Source organism: Periplaneta americana, chromosome 9 (genome assembly GCF_040183065.1).
Source record: "Periplaneta americana isolate PAMFEO1 chromosome 9, P.americana_PAMFEO1_priV1, whole genome shotgun sequence".
Classification (NCBI taxonomy): Eukaryota; Metazoa; Arthropoda; class Insecta; order Blattodea; family Blattidae; genus Periplaneta; species Periplaneta americana.
This window is the reverse complement of record NC_091125.1, coordinates 139,061,254-139,080,228: the sequence shown is the minus strand read 5'-3', so window position 1 is coordinate 139,080,228 and position 18,975 is coordinate 139,061,254. Positions and strand designations below refer to the sequence as shown.

At 36.0% G+C, this 18,975-nt stretch overlaps 1 protein-coding gene across 1 annotated transcript in view; it reads left to right on the top strand.

The window, feature by feature from the left end:
* Window positions 1–18,975, top strand: part of LOC138705615 (uncharacterized) — a 463,767-nt gene that overhangs the window by 82,960 nt on the left and 361,832 nt on the right. Inside the window, exon 2 of the mRNA XM_069834215.1 lies at window positions 14,420–14,485. The gene's annotated coding sequence lies outside the window, so the exon portion shown is untranslated. The remainder of the gene's footprint in view (window positions 1–14,419; window positions 14,486–18,975) is intronic.

Below are 18,975 nucleotides of genomic sequence, written 5' to 3'. Positions count from 1 at the left end.
TCTACGTCTCGGCATCTCAAAGGTCTTTTTCCCTCCGGCCTCCCAACTAACACTTTGCTGTGGTTGTGCCGGAGAATCAGTCCCATTCCGAGGCTTATTGTTAGGTTTCGTAACAAGCTGTTTTTTTACGGTGATGAGTTTTAGCCCTTCGCCCAACCCCCAAGCTGGAGGACCATCCCTTATCGGCTGTCCGCGACTGCTTATTCAATATATTCGCAGCTACCCTCCAAGATCTCATTATAACACAAGATCTCATCATAACAATTTACTCATTATACCCTACCACAAGACATCTTTATATTCTTCATCTTATACAGTTTCAGTTACTAGAAATTGGAACTCGCTTGCGAGTGTTGTAAGGGGTTGTTGGACAATAACTTCATTTAGGTCAAAATTACATAAATTCTTACTTAACAGATTAATTGCTGATTAATATTTGTTACCTATAATGAAACTAACATCTGTCCATTATTATTATCATTAATTTCTCTAAATAGATTTACAAAACCTCTAATGACAATTACATTAATATTCTCATTATAGAAATATATTTTAGATTTATATATATTTTTTTCTCCCTGTAACATAGTCCTAGTAAGCTTATATTAAATTAATTTTCATCATTTTACTAGCTATCTCAAATCTTAAATTAATTATAATTGATTGAATTAAATTAGCTCATAAATTAAGTTACTACTTTACCTTATAGGTTGATCTAAATTTAAATAAATATGTAGTCCACTAGTCTTTAAAACTTAACTGAAGAATATAGCTGGAGAACCTTTTAAGTGTAGTGTAAATATTTGTAATTTAAATATGTATTGTATTGATTAAGGCTGGTTGAGTGGAAGAGAATGCCTTATGGCCTTAACTGTGCCAGCGAAAATAAAACATTATTATTATTATTATTATTATTATTATTATTATTATTATTATTATTATTATTATTATTATTATTATTATTATTATTATTATTATATCTGGAGGCCGTCTCCTCTATCCGCAACCTGAGGACGCGCCATGCCGTGGTGATAGGGACCCATAATACATGGCCGATTTTCCTCTTGCTCAGTAAAATTGTAATAAATTCTCCAAAAGAACAATATTACTAACCTTTACCCGACTTGTTTTCTCCATAATTGACTGATTGATTTATTACTCCCGGAGAATTAACCTTTTCCGACAGGGTTTTGGGTTTCTCAGATGGTTTGTATTTACCACGGCTCCACAATACCACCTACGCCCCCTGTAAACGGATCCTAACTTGAAAGGGATATGGAGCTCTAGAGTGTAATAATTTCCCGCGCTTGCTCTATTTATGAACTTCATAGTGTGCCTGCAATTCTGCTTTTATGCTACACGCATCACTATAGTGGCGGAGAAGTTGCCGCTATGACACGGCGAACATGACACGGTGTCAAGGCAACATCTTGGCACATTTCCCAGGACGACGACGTCTTTTGTTTTACTCTCCTTGCAGAGATAATTAAGTTTGAGTCTGTTTGACAATGCCAAGGGTTTATATTACTCCTCACCCCCACACGTTCCCATCCCGTATGAAATTGCATGCACACGACGTTTGTGATTGTCTCCATTACACTCTGATACGCAACGGAGCGGAAATCATAGTCGTCTGTTTCTCATCAGATCATTATTGACATCCCTCTCGCGAGACAGTTAGCAGTAACAATGGCAAAAATGATGAGCTGTAGACTGGCTTCTTCTGCTTGCTAGTAAATTAGCCTTGTATACAGGTTTGTAAAGCGTGGAGCGCGGTACTACATTGGCATTATGATATTGGGGCGGAAAAAGCTCATTTCAGGATTTTGAACAAACTCCGTCCAGTAGTTTATGTATACGTATACAGACTGTATTTAAAAAAAAAAGCTTTCTCATTTAGAGGGATACTGACAACGTATCTTTCAGTAAAATTGCCAGAATCGATTTTAAGCAGAAGAATCGCAATATTCTTGTGTGTCTGCACTTATTATTAATAATAATGATAATAATAATAATAATAATAATAATAATAATAATAATAATAATAATTAGTTATTGGCTTTTAAGGAACCTGGAGGTTCATTGCCCCCCTCATATAAGCCTGCCATCGGTCCCTATCCTGTGCAAGATTAATCCAGTCTCTATCATCATATCCCACCTCTCTCAAATCCATTTTAATATTATCTTCCCATCTACGTCTCGGCCTCCCCAAAGGTCTTTTTTTCCTCCGGCCTCCCAACTAACACTCTATATGCATTTCTGGATTCGCCCATACGTGCTACAGCCCACACCTGTGGAGTAACGGTCAGCGCGTCTGGCCGCGAAACCAGGTGGCCCGGGTTCGATTCCCGGTTGGGGCAAGTTACTGGTTGAGGTTTTTTTCCGGGGTTTTCCCCTCAACCCAATATGAGCAAATGCTGGGTAACTTTCGGTGCTGGACCCCGGACTCATTTCACCGGCATTATCACCTTCATCTCATTCAGACGCTAAATAACCTAAGCTGTTGATAAAGCGTAGTAAAATAACCTACTAAAATAAATAAAATACGTGCTACACGCCCTGCCCATCTCAAACGTCTGAATTTAATGTTCCTAATTATATCAGGTGAAGAATACACATCACTAATAATAATAATAATAATAATAATAATAATAATAATAATAATAATAATAATAATTTATGTGTTTAATCTGGCAGAGCTAAGGCCAGTAGACATTCTTTTCCGTCTAGCCAGAATCTAATATTCAATTAAGCTTACAGTAATTATAATATTAATATATAGACCATACAACATAAAAGTGAGTAGAAATAGTGAATAATAAAATAAAGTAAATAATGAAAGTTAGATAAGTAGTGTTAATGAAACAATAATAAACATTGATAAGAATTAATAGTAATAGTAATAATAATAGTAATAGTAATAATAATGCCGCACTTCGATTATTGTGACGTTTTGTTAAGTGATCTAAGTTCTGAACTGTCACTCAAGTTACAGCGAGCTCAGAATATGTGTGTCAGATACGTGTGCAACATCCGACGATATGATCACATATCACCGTCCTTCGCAAGTCTTTCGTGGCTCCGACTTAAAGAACCCAGAACTTTACACTCTTTGTCTTTACTCTTTCGAATTCTGCACACCTTAACACCAAATTACCTTTCGTCTCATTTCTCTTATCTATACTCTAACCACGACGTAAATACCAGATCACTTATCTGTGGCACGCTAAGTATACCTCTTCATAGAACATCTCGTTATTAATCCTCTTTTACAGTATCCACTTCGCGTCATTGGAATTCCTTGTCACAAAGTATTAGGGGCTGCAAGACAATAAACATCTTTAAAAACAGCTTAAAACACAACCTTATTAGCATTTCACTCCAATCATACTGATTTAAACTATAACTGACTACATTGTTACTTCTTTCTTTAGATATCATCCTGATTGTGCTGTATTTTCAAAATTGTCTCATAATAATCTCTTTCTATTATCTAATATTATTTGAAATATATTAACATTCTATGTATTTTAGCTTAATTCTGCTACACAGTTTATTTCAGTGTTTAATTAATAGTTCATAGTATTTTGTTGTTTAATTCGTAAATAACTCTTGTATATATGTAACTTTAATCTAAATCAAGTTGTTGAATTCTTTGTAAGTTCATGCATATGTATATACACTTTTTGCTGGTTGAGTGGAAGAGAAGGCCTTACGGCCTTAACTCTGCCAGCTAAAATAAATTATTATTATTATTATTATTATTAATAACAATCATAATAATAATTAATAATGAGGTAAATTATATATTAATCCTGTAATATACAAAACAATTAAAAATTGAGGGATTCGAAAGAACTATTAGGCCTATTGTTAACAAGAATTGTTAGAAAAATATTTCCTTAGTCTAGTCTTAAATTGGTTTGATGTCTGACAGTCCGTGACATTGCTCGGTAGGGAATTCCAAAGTCGAGGAACAACTGCACTGAAGGAAGATGAGTATAAGGATGTTCGGTGGGAGGGAATAGATAATATTGAGCATTGCTATGATCGTGTGTCTAGATTGTGGTCATTCATTTACTTAGTGTTCTCCCTAAGGGCAGCTCTTTCACTGCAATCTCAGGTTTCTCCAGTCTTTCCTATTTTCTGTCTTCCTCTTTGTCTCCTCATATGATCCATATATCTTGATGTCGTCAATCATTTGATATCTTCTTCTGCCCCGAACTCTTCTCCCGTTCACCATTTCCTCCAGTGAATCCTTCAGTAGGCAGTTTTTTCGTACCTAATGACCCAACCAATAGTTAACAGGGAAAACGTAAGGAAGAATACAACAAATGGAATGTAATACAATAATAAAAAAGACATACTTAATTTACATAAAATCTTCAATAAAAAGGCTGTGATAATAAATTCATCTGGTGATCAAGAGGAAAAAAAAGTGAAGGAAAAAAAATATATACATATATTACAAAACTTTCGCAGAGAAAGGGGCTTCTAATTGAAGGGAATTTGAATTGAAAAAGGGAAATTTTAGCTTATTTTTGAAACTATATAATGTCCGACAGTCTTTGATATATTGTGGTAGAGAATTTCAGAGATGAGCTGCAGACGCGGTGAAAGATGAAGAGTAGGAGGTTGTTCTGTGTTTAGGAATGGAGAGTGTGATATGATGTCGTGTGCGAGTATCTTTTTCGTGATATGAGGACAAATGCTGAAAACGAGAAGCTAAGTAGCTAGGGTAAGAGTTTTGAAGAATATTGAAGAGTAAAGTGAGAGAGTGAATAGTTCTTCGCTCTTTGAGACGGACCCAGGACAGCATATTTAGTGAAGGTGTGATACAGTCAGATCTACGGACGTTGCAAATAAATCGAACACATGCATTATGAACACGCTGTAGTCTGTTTGTCAGTCTCATGTTAAGGTCAGTGTAGAGAGTGTCACAGTAATCAAAATGAGGCATCAAGAGCGACTGTACTATTTCTTCTTGAGAACCAACGGAAGGAAGTTTCGGATTATTTTTAGTGTGTGAATTTTCATAAAAATTATTTGTGTGTGTGTGTGTGTGCGTGCGTGCGTGTGTTTTTTTTAAACTGCATGCCCCATTACATAGTAATACTACATGCTTTGTAATTTCAATTCATCAGTTTACAGTATCTAACGTATTATAATATACACGTGTTTAACTATAATCTTCATACATACTATGATATCGTATAATATAATATTTTAATTGCAGTCTGTCATGATTAATTGACATATTATTGTAGATCATTGAAGTTTATCGAGCTGATGAAACGGACGAATATTTGAAAATACTTGCTAACTAGCTTGTCATGAGTCGTAGGCCAATCTCCGCCAATGTTTCTTATTCTTTTACTCATTTCCTTTCTTTCTTTATATAATCTTTTGCATTGGAATACGACGTGATCTGCAGTTTGTTCTTCTTCTCCACAAGGACACATCGGGTTGTCTGAAAGTCTAAATCTGTGAAGGTATGCCCTCAGCTTTCCATGGCCAGTTACTATTGCTGTGAATTCTGGGAAGAAGGGAATTTTCTGTCGTAGTCTATTCTTCACTGATGGGAAGTAAGCCTTATTTATTGTTCCATTCCTTGAGTCTGTCCATTGTTGCTGCCACATTTCGATTCCTTTTTCTTTTTCCTGTGTTATAATAACCTCTTTCGGTACTCTGTCGTAAACGATTTCCCGGTCTTCTGCTGCTGCTTGCTTTGCAAGTCTATCTGCTATTTCATTCCCCTCTATTCCTGAATGTCCTTTAATCCAGCCGAAATGTAATTTCCAATTCGAATGTGCCAAATTAATTATTTTTGTTTTAATAAGTTCTATTAATCTATTTATTTTGTAGTTGTTTTTCAATAAATCTAAAGTAATTTTACTATCCGTATATAATGCAACAGATTTGTCGTTGTCTTCGTTCTGAATTTCTTCTATTTTTTCCAGTATTTTTAATATTGCGATGTGTGTGTGTGCGTGCGTGCGTGTGTTTTTTCCTAGATTTTTTTACGTTATCACTGTAAGGGATAATAGTTTCATTCATTTTAACAGGAGATAAGTCACCTGTGTTTAATTTACTTAGCAGTTCGTTGATGTCCCATTATAATTGCCTGTGATTTCTCTGAGTTCAATTTTAGTCCAAATTTTTTCATTCACGAAATAATTGATTTTAGGCCATTGTTCACTTCATTTATTGCGTAATTTAGTGCCGGTATAAGTGCAGAGATATATATTTGTAAGTCGTCAGCAAATAGGATATGTCTACAGTTTATACAGTTTAAATGTTTATATCAAATACATTAATTCTTATTCCTTCCATCATAAACTTCCAGAGGAAAACATTTTAAGGCTTAAATAAATCTACATAATTACTCCGAGGAATGTTCTGAGGATTAACTCCCGTACCTTTGATGAGGAAGCATTAGATGACAAAGTTACAGACATAATAGCCTCACAGTTACTCTGTGCACCGCAAATCTCCAATAAGCATCCAGGATTTGAACACTGCTTCCTTTGATATGTAACAGTCTATTCATTAGTTACTGTTACTTAGAAAGCAGGTCGATAGGGTGATTATAAGTGATGATGATAATGATAATAATAATAATAATAATAATAGTAATAATAGTAATAATAATATATTGTTACATTAATAATATTAGGCCTACTACCTATTATTATTTCCTTGGCTGTACAGCAAAGTACAGACTGATTATTTAGTCATAACAGCTCAGCAACGCGAAAGAGGGGAAGTAATAGGAGCAGTGGGAATAGCGGAATAGAGACAAGGGCGAGCGGTCGGTAAAGGAATGCAGTACAGCTTAACTGTACTAGAAACATACCGCTCTACCGCACGCATGACATCCGATCGCTCCGAAGGCAAGAGAGTGACTAACCCAAACACCCCTTGGCGTAACTAAATGGACTCGCCTGACCCAGGCGCACATCTCCGGCGACTGTCAGGGCTAAATAATCGTACTGTACTTCGGACTAAAATCTGATGTCAGTACACGTATTGTGTGATGTAGAATGATATTGCTTCATAAAACACAATTTAATATACCAGTTGCTCTCCTTACATAATTTAATAATAATAATAATAATAATAATAATAATAATAATGATGATGATAATGATAATGATAATGGTTTATTTAACCTTTAAAATCTTCCTTTAAAAATTTAACAGCTTGATGCTTCTGTCAATGTTTCAAGTAAAAAGGTCCGATTATCTGCCACCAGTTATTCCAACCCGTACATTAATGCTACTATATAATTGTTGGTGTCTTGTTCCAGAAACTATTCGTTGTTTTCAGTCGCCATTTGGAAATAATCAGTAGATTCTCTTTTTTTATGAGGCCTACAGGTTTAATAAACATTTCAAGTTCCAGGACGCGGTAGATTTCCCAAAAGCCTACTGAGAAAAAAATAAAAACTCATACATATATAGTGTTCTGTCCAAGAGCAGGTCTTTCACTGCAAACCCAGCATTCTCCAGTTTTTCCTATTTTCTGCCTTCTTCTTAGTCTTCGCATATGATACATATATCTTAATGTCGTCTGTCATCTCATATCTTCTTCTGCCTCAAACTCTTCCTATTCCTTCCAGCGCATCCTTCAGTAGGCAGTTTCTTCTCAGCCAGTGACACAACCATTTCCTTTTTCTCTTTCTGATCAGTTTCAGCATCATTCTCTCTTCATCCGCTCTTTCGAACACAGCTTCATTTCTTATTCTATCTGTCCGCTTCACACATTCCATTCTTCTTCATACCCACATTCCAAATGCTTCTAGTCATTTTCCTTCACTTCGTCGTAATGTCCATATTTCTGTCCCATACAATGCCACCCACCACACAAAGCACTTACATGACCAATTAATGTAAGAACTCAACCACATGAAATAATACTTATGGCTTTTGGGGTTTCGTAACAAGCTGTTTTTTACGGTGAGTTGTTAGCTCTTCGTCCAACCCTCAAGCTGCTATAATAGTACTTGTAATTAAAAAAGCGAAATTGACAATATATTTACATTAACTCGTTTGTTTTTTAAGTTCTTTATTCTGTTACTTATTTTAATTGCTTAATTAACGACGCTGTATCAACTACGAGGTTATTTAGCGTCGATGAAATTGGTGATAGCGAGATATTTGGCGAGATGAGGCCAAGGATTCGCCATAGATTACCTGACATTTTCCTTATGGTTGGGGAAAACCTCGGGGAAAAACCAGTTCTTTATTCTATCCCCAAAAGTTTCCCACATATTAGTTAACACGCTGTATGTTTAAATAATTACAAAATAAAAGTAAATGTTAAAAATAAAAAAATCGTGAAACCGAGATCAAATATCATATGGAGTCGAGTAAATTAACGGAATATTAAACAATTGAGACAAAAAAGTTGAAGATATTAAATTGAATAAATCTATATTGGCTTTGAAACTGACCTTAAACCTTTGTGGATAAATATAGGGAGTCTAAAGAAGCAGTAAAATTGAAGGAAATCTGAACAGATTTCTTTTACCAAAACCGTAAACGCATTTGATATTGCAGTAACCGGGTCAATAAAATCAAGATGGGAAATTCACGGATAGGTCTATCTCAGCTACATGTAGTCGCCCAAAATGACCTCTCGAATACTAAACAGGGATGTTTGCCCACTACACCGTGAGGCGTGGTGAGTTTCCTAGCAACAAGACTCTTCCACGGAAACATGGGGAGGGGGGTCACTGACACTACAGTTTAGCCCACTTTGATAAGATTGAGCAGTGTGGTGATGGACGCGAGATGCTACTTACTTCATTTTACATAGCGAGTTCGGACGCCGTAACTTTTCTATTCATTCAAATGGACCTTTCGCTTCTTGGTTGTTGTTTCATGCAGTAAATTAAGTGTAAGTTAGCCCGTTTGCTTTTTTCGATGTACTGATTGTCGTTTTATATTGTGTTATTGATCGTAAACTCGTCCGCAATTACGCTCTTTCATCTTATCGATTGTTGTTGATGCAGTGAGTTCAGACGCAAGTTTGCCCTCTCATCTAGTTTTTATTTTCGTATTATTGATTACCATTTTATACAGTGAAATCAGTCGTAAGTTGGCCTGCACATCTAGTTTTAGTTTCCGTCTACTGATTATAGTTTTATGGGGTGAGTTCAGTAGTAGGGTAGAGTAGCATAAATCGCACCGCTTCCTAAATCGCACCACTGCTAGTTTCAAACAAATTACTGTAGTAGTGTGGCATCTAGTGGTATTGCTACAATCTACCATATGAACTTCCGCCATGTCACTTGATTTCTGCCACTTCTTTGTGTCAGCAGCGTGGTGATAGTGTATCTAATATAATCGCTCAGGTGGATGTATATTTAGCTAACATTTTGTAACTAAATAACGGATTTTTATGCAAAGGAATCCATAATCTTAAGATGTTATTCGTTTAAACAGGTATTAAAGAACATTAATTGACTTACTAGGATTTTCGAACATGTAGTGATTATAGGCTAGAATGAAGGAAATAATAACTTATGGCGTAGTTTCTCAATTCGCACCACTTTGTATGTGCCTAATTCGCACCGGTGCGATATGAGCAACTGTAGTAATTCTAACCGTACAAAAGAAGGCCCCAAAAATTTTAACTGAACTAGGAATGCATCAGGTGGGTGCAATATCAAGTGGTGAGAAGGGCGTTAATACAACAAGTGTGTGTTGTACAAGCGCACGAGATATTTTGTGCCACCTGTGATAATTTTTAAACGTCAAACAGTGCATCCTACATTATCAGCTGGTGCTCCTCCAGGATCGTTAATTGTTTGCTCTGAGTCAGGTTACATCAATAGTAAACTATTTGTCGAATAGCTCAAACATTTTATTTACCACTCAAACCTGCCATAGAAAAAGTGCTGCTTCTGTATGTCCACCTATATGAACCATTCCAAAAGTTTAGAAGATAGATTATCTCGGGAAAATGGTATGCTCCTGTTTCAGCTTCCTCGTCATAATACTCAGAGGCCCAGCCTTGAGATGTCTCTATCTTCAAATCATTTCAGACAGCTACATCATGAAACAGTTCTTAGGTGGCTTCGAGATAATCGTGGAGAAATGGTGACGCAGTTTACAGTCTGAACTGCCTGGTGAAGCACATGGCAAATGTATAACAATAAAAAACGCATTAAGAAAGTTTAAATGTTACGTAATTTACGCTCTATTTTTTCAATTTCATTTGAAGATGCGTTACTCTCTTTCATTAATTTCAAAAAACTTGTAATTTGCATTTATTACGTTATTCATTCAAATCAGTATGTTCAATATTAAAAGCTTTCCTTCATCCTGTTCCCTGCAGATAAAGAGGTGCGATTTAAGAAACCGCAGGTGCTATTTAGGAAACTAGTTGCCTAAATGGCACCACTGACATGTGTTTCGAAAATGTCATTTTAATTAAAAAATATTAAATCAAATTCAAGGATTCTTTTTTACATGAAAGATAAATGTTCTGGGAATGTATCTCTGTAAAGGAATGCAGAAAATAAAAACTGTATTGTTCAATAAAAATTATAAATGCTAAAGTGGTGCGATGTAGGCAACCTTACCCTAAGTTTATCTAATTTCGACCAGCTTTTTCGTACTCGCATTATTGACCTTTATCGTGAGTTGGCAGATCTGTGGACAGTGGACCTAAAATTGACCCCTGAGGAATATCATGTTTAATAATTCTAAATTCTGAATAAGTAACTTCGTGACTATTTGGTACATTTATTTCTACTTTTTGTTTTCTATTAAATAAGTACCATATAAACCAACCCAACGTCTCATCTTTAATACCATAAAACTTCAAGTTTTACTAATACATTATGGTTTACACAATCAAATGCTTTAGTCAAGTCACTAGTGCACAAATCTAGTTTCCTTTGTAGTTTATTATTGTCGTTTAATACGGTTTATCCGCAAAATACACTTACAAGATTCTCCAGCAATATTCTTCAGTTAAGTTTTAGTGACTAGTACATGTTTATTTTATTTGAGATAAAGCCTATAAAAATAATAACTTAATTTATGAGCTAATGCAATTAAATTCAGTCTATATGCAATATTATGTAAAGAATTATAATTAAGTTGAGATAGCTAGTTGGTTAAAATGATGAGAATTAATTTAATTGAAATAAATAGCATAGAAAATTTTTGTAGGTAACACATTAATTATACAACACTGTAAATAAATTGCATACCGGTAGGTTAATGCCTGAATACGTATTTTACTCCATGGATGTTTTCACGTTCAGGCACGACTAATAGTAGCGCTCAGAGCAACAACCGGAAGTCATCAGAAATGATTTTCACGCTTACGTCTTTCTTACAAATCTCCACTCCAATAAATTAATTTAGAAAGAGTGCAGGTATAATAAGATATTTAGTTATTTCCTCATATCACATAGTGGTGCGCGACACTGATAGTTCGTTACTTATAGGGTAAGTAAATAAATAAAAGTTGATTTGATGTGCTTACTTACCGCATGTGTGTTGTAAGTTTAACTTACAAGGCCTATCAAAAACATCGGTAAGGTTAATATTGATATTAGAGGAGAAAAATTCGCTCCGGCGCCGGGGATCGAACCCGGGTTCTTGGTTCTACGTACCGAGCGCTCTTACCATTGAGCTACGCCGAAGTCCAATCCACAGCCAGGACCCGGTTTCGATCCCCGGAGCCGGAGCGAATTTTTCTCCTGTAACATTATTTTATTTTATTTTTATTTTAAATCACTACCAACAGAAGCAGGCTTCCAATTACAGGTGGCTTACATAGATATATAATACATAATAAGAGAAAAAAAAACAACAAAACAAACAACACAAACGAATGAAAGAAAATACATAATGGTAATAGATGCTGGAATATAATATTACAGTTAATATAGTGCCAAATGTCAATATAATGATGCAAAATTATTTAAAAACTAGAGTAAAAACATTATAATACACTTCTTCATAAGTTAAATATCTAAGGAAATACAATTATTTTTAATATTGTATAAAAATTTTCAATTAAACTGAAATCCAATTGAGAATCACAGTTTAAAGACAGAGAGTTGTAAGTATTACACATAACAAACAACGGAGAGTTCTTGAAGAAAACAGTTCTAGGAATAGGAATAGGCTAATAAAAGGTTGCCTATGACGTAATTGTTACCATAACAGATATATTCTGTAGGACCAAAAAAAAAAATAATCTTTAGTAAAATCGGTAAGGTTATTAAAACACGATCGGCCAAAAAAGATTATCTGCAATGCTGGTGCACAAAAATAAAGTATGTTTTCTGTGTCTTGGAGGTAAAGAAATACAACTTCTTTCTCTCGTTTCCGCGGATTCAGTCAACATTTATTAGGGATCTTTCCACGAAAATTAAAATGTACTATTGTTGCTATTTTTTCGTACTTATAATTGATTTATTCTCATAGTTTCTATGCCAATAAATGGAATTCTTTACATATATTAAACCACGGATAAAAGTTTGCCGAGAAAATATGGAGTTAATTGGTTGTCTGGAAACAAAAACAGAAACAAGTACGCTTCCAGACTGTACACGAGATCAGCAATTAATTATTTCTTTCTTTGAAAGTCTTCTTAATTAGAAATATATATTGGGTTATTTTACGACGCTGTATCAACATCTAGGTTATTTAGCGTCTGAATGATATGAAGGTGACAATGCCGGTGAAATGAGTCCGGGGTCCAGCACCGAAAGTTACCCAGCATTTGCTCGTATTGGGTTGAGGGAAAACCCCGGAAAAAACCTCAACCAGGTAACTTCCCCCGACCGGGATTCGAACCCGGGCCACCTAGTTTCGCAGCCAGACGCTCTGACCGTTACTCCACAGGTGTGGACTCTTAATTAGAAGCTTTTGATAAAGCACTAATATAACAATGCTGATTAGCAGAAGATAAATTACAGAAAACCTTCTCTGGAGAATGTTTTATAGACAAATCTCACAAGATCTGTAAGAGATGAAGAGCTTTGATGATAAATCACCACCTAACTACAGAGTGATTTATATAGAACTGACACATTTCTTTCATTAATTGTTTCAAATCGAATTGTGCTAGCGACAACTTATTATACCTAAAATGTAGAGGAATTTTGGGAGATTATTTACCTCTATAGGAAATATTGTCCGGCGTTGTCAAATCCGGAGATCTCGGTGGCCACAGATTCCTGGAAATTATTCGGTCGTCACATAACCGGATAAATGAACCATGTGATGGACAATATGGCAGAATTTTGCACAATGAACGTCTGAAACCAACGACAATAATTCAATATTTTATCTTTATCTGGTTCCTGTAGCTGATGAACAACCGTAACCCTATATGGCTTAGGCTCTCTGACACATTGAGTAGGTGTACCCTGTCTCCTGCGACAAACGTCTTAATGATTTTTTTGGATGACTGCTGCAGTCGTGCTCTTACGTCAACAACAACCGTGGGAGTCTAGATAAACGATGCTTTCCCTTTTCACTCACCAGAGATCCAGTTGTTTCCAATTTGTTTACCAGTCCCAGTATTGTGTTTCTTTTGGGAGGACTGCGAACACCAAATTCTCTCTGGTATGCCCTTTGAGTAGCTGTAATTGAATTCGTAATCCAGTATTGCTTCACAAGGAAGAGTCATTGATTTAATGTGTACTGCATTTTCAAGTTAATACAAAATGTCGAAAACAGCTGCCAACAATAGGAATAAAACATAAACATCTGCGCATCTAATGACTTACTGTCGTTGGTTTCAGACGTTCATTGTGCAAAATCCTGCCATATTGTCCATCACATGGTTCACAGATGAAGCATGGTTCCATTTATCCGGTTATGTGACGACCGAATAATTTCCAGGAACCTGTGGCCACCGAGATCTCCGGATTTGACAACGCCGGACAACATTTGCTATAGAGGTAAATAATCTCCCAAAATTCATCTACATTTTAGGTATAATAAGTTGTCGCTAGCACAATTCGTTTTGAAACAATTAATGAAAGAAATGTGTCAGTTCTATATAAATCACTCTGTAATATACGGAAAGTCCCGCCTTTTCGTACAATACCTTGCGTTGCTGTACTTACATTCTCCCTCGAAGACGTGGTGTTGACTATATGGAAAAATTTTACAATGTGTGAATTGTCGAGGATAACAGGTATAATTAAATTCTCAGACTTAGCAGTGACTGTTGGGTTCCCCGTGATTATTTTTTAAGCCGGCCCAAATGAACCTGGTTTCGTGCCTTATTTTAAAAAGCCACCAATGTGGAGAATTTTGTGCTCTCTGCGAGACCACATGGCGCTGGTACAGAGCCAACACCTCCACCTCCCCCCCCCCACAATCCGACAGCAGAGGACCGTTTATTAATTCCAGCTTGTTTCTTAATCCGATTACAGATTTCGAGTTTGGAATAAATGCCGCTATCAACAAACCTGGGAACATCGACCCGCCTCTTACTAAAGGTAAGCGAAGAGAAAACATAATATATTTTATATATTTTATTGTTTTACCCCATTGTCATACCGTTAATTATGTCTATGCTTAAAATTAAGCCAACAAACACACAATTGGTACAGTCGTAAGTTTAAAGTATAAGTAATTGCATCACGCTGTTTTTTTTTCTTAAATTAGGACGAAAACAAATCATATTTCACCATAAATGCAATGTTTATATTTCATATCGACATATCATAACGCTACGGATACCAATTCTTAAAAGAAGTGCGCCAAAGACTAATATAATCGCCTTCTATTATGTTACACTAAAAATCATCATAAAATGCCATGGAATAGCATACATAAAATTGAGAAAACAATAACTTTACACCATATGAAGTGGAATTGAGTAGCTCTTAGCGTCACATGGAAACATTTAGTTGGGGAGCGAAAAATTGTACCACTATCTAGAGAAGTCACTATACCTAAATTTGGGCCTGTTGTCAACAGTGCACTAATGTATTTACCAGCCCCATGAAATATTAGAACTTGATGAAATTTTGGACCACTATAAGGATTATGTTTGGTACTAATACAATTTGTGACAGATCACTTTTTAGCAAAACAAATTAGATATCGCTTTCAATTTATAATTTTAATATTATCTTTTTTTTTCTCTTCAAGTTTCAATTGGAATACTGCTTCATTCGGTGAAATGTTCTTCTTTTCAATGCTGTTTTTTCTTAGTGTGGAAACTAAGTGAAAATGTGATGGGGGGGGGGGTGGAAATCTGGCGAATATGGGAATTGTTAATCATTTCAGACACAACTTCTTGAAGCAACGTAAACAGTGATTTGTGAACGGGTGCATTGTCTCTCAAGAACAGCACATCTTCAGAAATTTTGGTTATTATGGTTACTAGAGAAGAAAAATTCGCTCCGGCGCCGGGGATCGAACCCGGGTCCTTGTTTCTACGTACAAAGTGCTCTAACCACTGAGCTACACCGAAGCTCAATGCACAGCACCCGATAGAATCCCCCGCCTCTGGTGTTTTCCCTTTGTGGTCTGACTCCAAGTTCGACATATATTAAGTAAATTGCCATTATACAAGGAGCGTACTCAATTGAGTGACTTGATGGCCGGGATTCTACAGTATTATGCACTGTTGTGCGAAGAATCTACGTAAAGATTACCGTAACAGATATATTCTGCAGGACCAAAAATTAATCTTTACGTATATTTAAAAATTTTACCAAGACGTTTCTCCAAATTCTTTCGTGAAACTTAGTTACTTACTTTTACTTTTGAGGGCCTCTCCACTTTTGAGTGGTTACCCTTTATTCCCATTTTCCATCTGCGTCTGTCATTTCATCCCTGCTCATTTAGTCCCCTATCATTCATCATCCTCAATATTTCAGCCCTCCATGAATTTCTAGGCCTTTCTCGTTTCCTTCTACCAGCTGGAGACCACTGAAGTAGCACGTTTGGCCACCTCCCCTCATCCATCCTCCTTATATGACCATACCACTGAGGTTGTCTATTCTCAATTCTTGCAATCACCGATTCTTCCATGTTCATTATCCTTCTAACATCCTCGTTTCTTCTCTTTTCCAGCCTGGATATTCTAGCACCTCTCCTTATGCCGTCCATGTCAACTGCCTGTATCTTACTTTTTTGGCCTTCCGATAGACTCCAACCTTCAGCCCCATATGTCAATATACTTTCCACTATAACCTCAAGAATTCTCTTTTTTGTTTGCATTGTTATTGTCCTGCTTCATAGCACTCCATTCAACATCTTTATTGCTCCTCTACCCTGCATTATCCTATAATCTATATCCGCTTTACAATTTCCAGTCTCATGCAAAACCGACCCTAAATGAAACTTAGTTAATAGTAAAAAAATAATACGATTTTTTTCATATTTTTTTTTTGCCTTGCTGTAAGTAGTCTGCCTTAATTATGCCTTCTTTGTCCCATTGAGAACCATTTTTGTTGATTTTTTTAAGGAAAAAGGGAAGTATTTCCATTCTTTTGATTGTTCTATTCTTTGTCTGTGGATCGTATTGATGGATCCATGTTTCGTGCATAGCCAACACTACGATCCAAGAAGTTAGAGGAACCCTCTTCAGAAGAACGGCAAAGAGACTTGAAAATTGGCATGACTCAGGAAAATTATAACATGCACGACATCATAATATATTCTGTAGTGATCACAGAAACAATTCTCCCAACGCACTGTTCGTCTTTGAGTTCAATTCTTCCTTTCTTAAATTCCAGAATCTAAGTTTTACCTCAGCGTATGAAGGACAACGTCTCCTGAATGCATCCACCATCTCCGCATAAATTTCCTTGCAGGACAGTCCTTCCAAAAATAGGTACATTATCACAGCCCTTACTCAGTTTTATCAAAATTGAATTTTTCACCTGGCACAACCTCTATAAAAATTCACAACATAGAATCCGCTAAACTTTTCATCGCAGACATGGAGTAACTATTTATCAAACAGACTATTGTTGGACCTTAGTTCGTGATGTACCTGATGCCCAGTGTGAAATAAAATGCAAAAAAAGAAAGTTATAATCTTCTGAAAACTGAATATTTAACCTTATTATCATTATATAATGCAGTATTTTGAATATATATGAATTCGAAAATTTCTCAAAAACTGGAACCAACAACTAATTTTTATTGTCATATTCGTATTCAGGAGGCCCAAATTATATAGAAAACATATATCACATGCCCGGCGCAAAAAAAAAAAAAAACTTAAAATTTGTTGCGCAGTGTAATCTATGTGGATTATTTTATTGTTGTAGTGTAAGATAACATTACTAAGTTTTCATACTTTCCTTGTATGTCTTACATTTTGTACTGTCAGCTACACTTTTGTAGAGTATTTTACTTTTACATTTTCTACCCGTGTAAAATATCTCAAACATGGTGATTAGAAGGTATTCTTGTTAGCTACATGTATATATTTCTTGTATTGCTCTATGAAATCCACTATCTTACATAATGCAATTTGATTTCTGTATTCGTCTAAGTTAGCGAAGAGACAGGCGTAATTGAATATATGTATAAAATGTATGTTGTATAAGTACATTACATTTGTGATGTTCTGCTTATTTTTTTTAAATTGAATTTTGTTGTTTATAGTTTTGGCTTGTCTATGTTTCGTATATTTCTGTGTAGATTTGCTGTACTTCTGTAACTTATATTTACCATGCTGCTTTTTTTCTCGGTGAAGTTATTCTCGTGGGAGGCAAGCTGGATTCGGTTCAGAACAGCTGTGGCTCTTCATTATGACGCGTGGGAGTGACTCCAGGACGAACACTAATTCAAAATTCTTGTCACATATCCACGCCCCTCTTTCTAACTGGTTCGTAAACTTTGGGAAACGTGTTATTCACACTTCGCCTGCATCTAGTTACAGCAAAGGGAAGTTTTCTGTTACAGAAACCAACGAATGATGGCTTCAATTAGACTGACGTATAACATTGAATCTAATTAGGTAGAATAGTCAAAATTAGTCTTTGTAGGATTTCCATTTTATACTATTAAACCTATTACAACGCTGAGTGTGTGTTGACGTACCAGGATACTCTAATGTTGATGCAAACTCACATATTGCTGTGGCTACTTGCTCTTTACCTAGATTTAGATTACGAAATTAAAAAGATGAGTAACCTTTGTTCGTTCATGCTCGCTGTGTGTTTTGGTTTCACGAAGCAGACTCCGCGACAACAGTGCAACTTAATTTTCGTACTCAGTGTCGTAAAGATTCTCCACGTAGGCCTACAATTTACTTTTGGCACAGGATTTTTGTTGAGACTGGTTGTTTTGTGCGATATGACAAATCTCCAGATCGCCCGCGAACTTCTGGTGATGTTGTTGAACAAGTCAGGTAGAGCTTTACCTGTACTACCAAAAAATCAACGAGACATGCCTCTCGTGAGAAAAGTATAGTCTACCACACATGACGGTTAGGCGAGTACTACGAAAACGTAGTAATAAGTGATAGAGGTGTATCAAGATATGCTCTAAATGTTCCTCATTCCGCAAATTTACAAAGATCAAGATGGACTCATTCACTTCAAACAAGATAGGGCACCACCTCACTACCATCAAGAGGTTCGTGGACTACTTAATCGGCGTTTACCAGGTCGTTGGATTGGTCGTGCGGGGCCAGCTGCATGGCCACCTCGCTCTCCAGATCTGCGACAAGTTTTCCGTTGTGTAACTTTCTCCATTCTCCTGCAACTTCATCCCTCTTAGCCTCAAATATTTTCCTAAGTACCCTGTTCTCAAACACCCTTAACTTCTGTTCTCTCAAAGTGAGTCCAAGTTTCACAACCATACAGAACAACAGGTACCGGACAACTGTTTTATAAATTATAACTTTCAGCTTTTTGAGAGCAGACTGAATGACAGAATCTTCTCAAACAAATAAAAACAGGCATTCCCATATTTATTCTGCATTTAATTTTCTCTCGTGTGTCATTTATATTTGTTA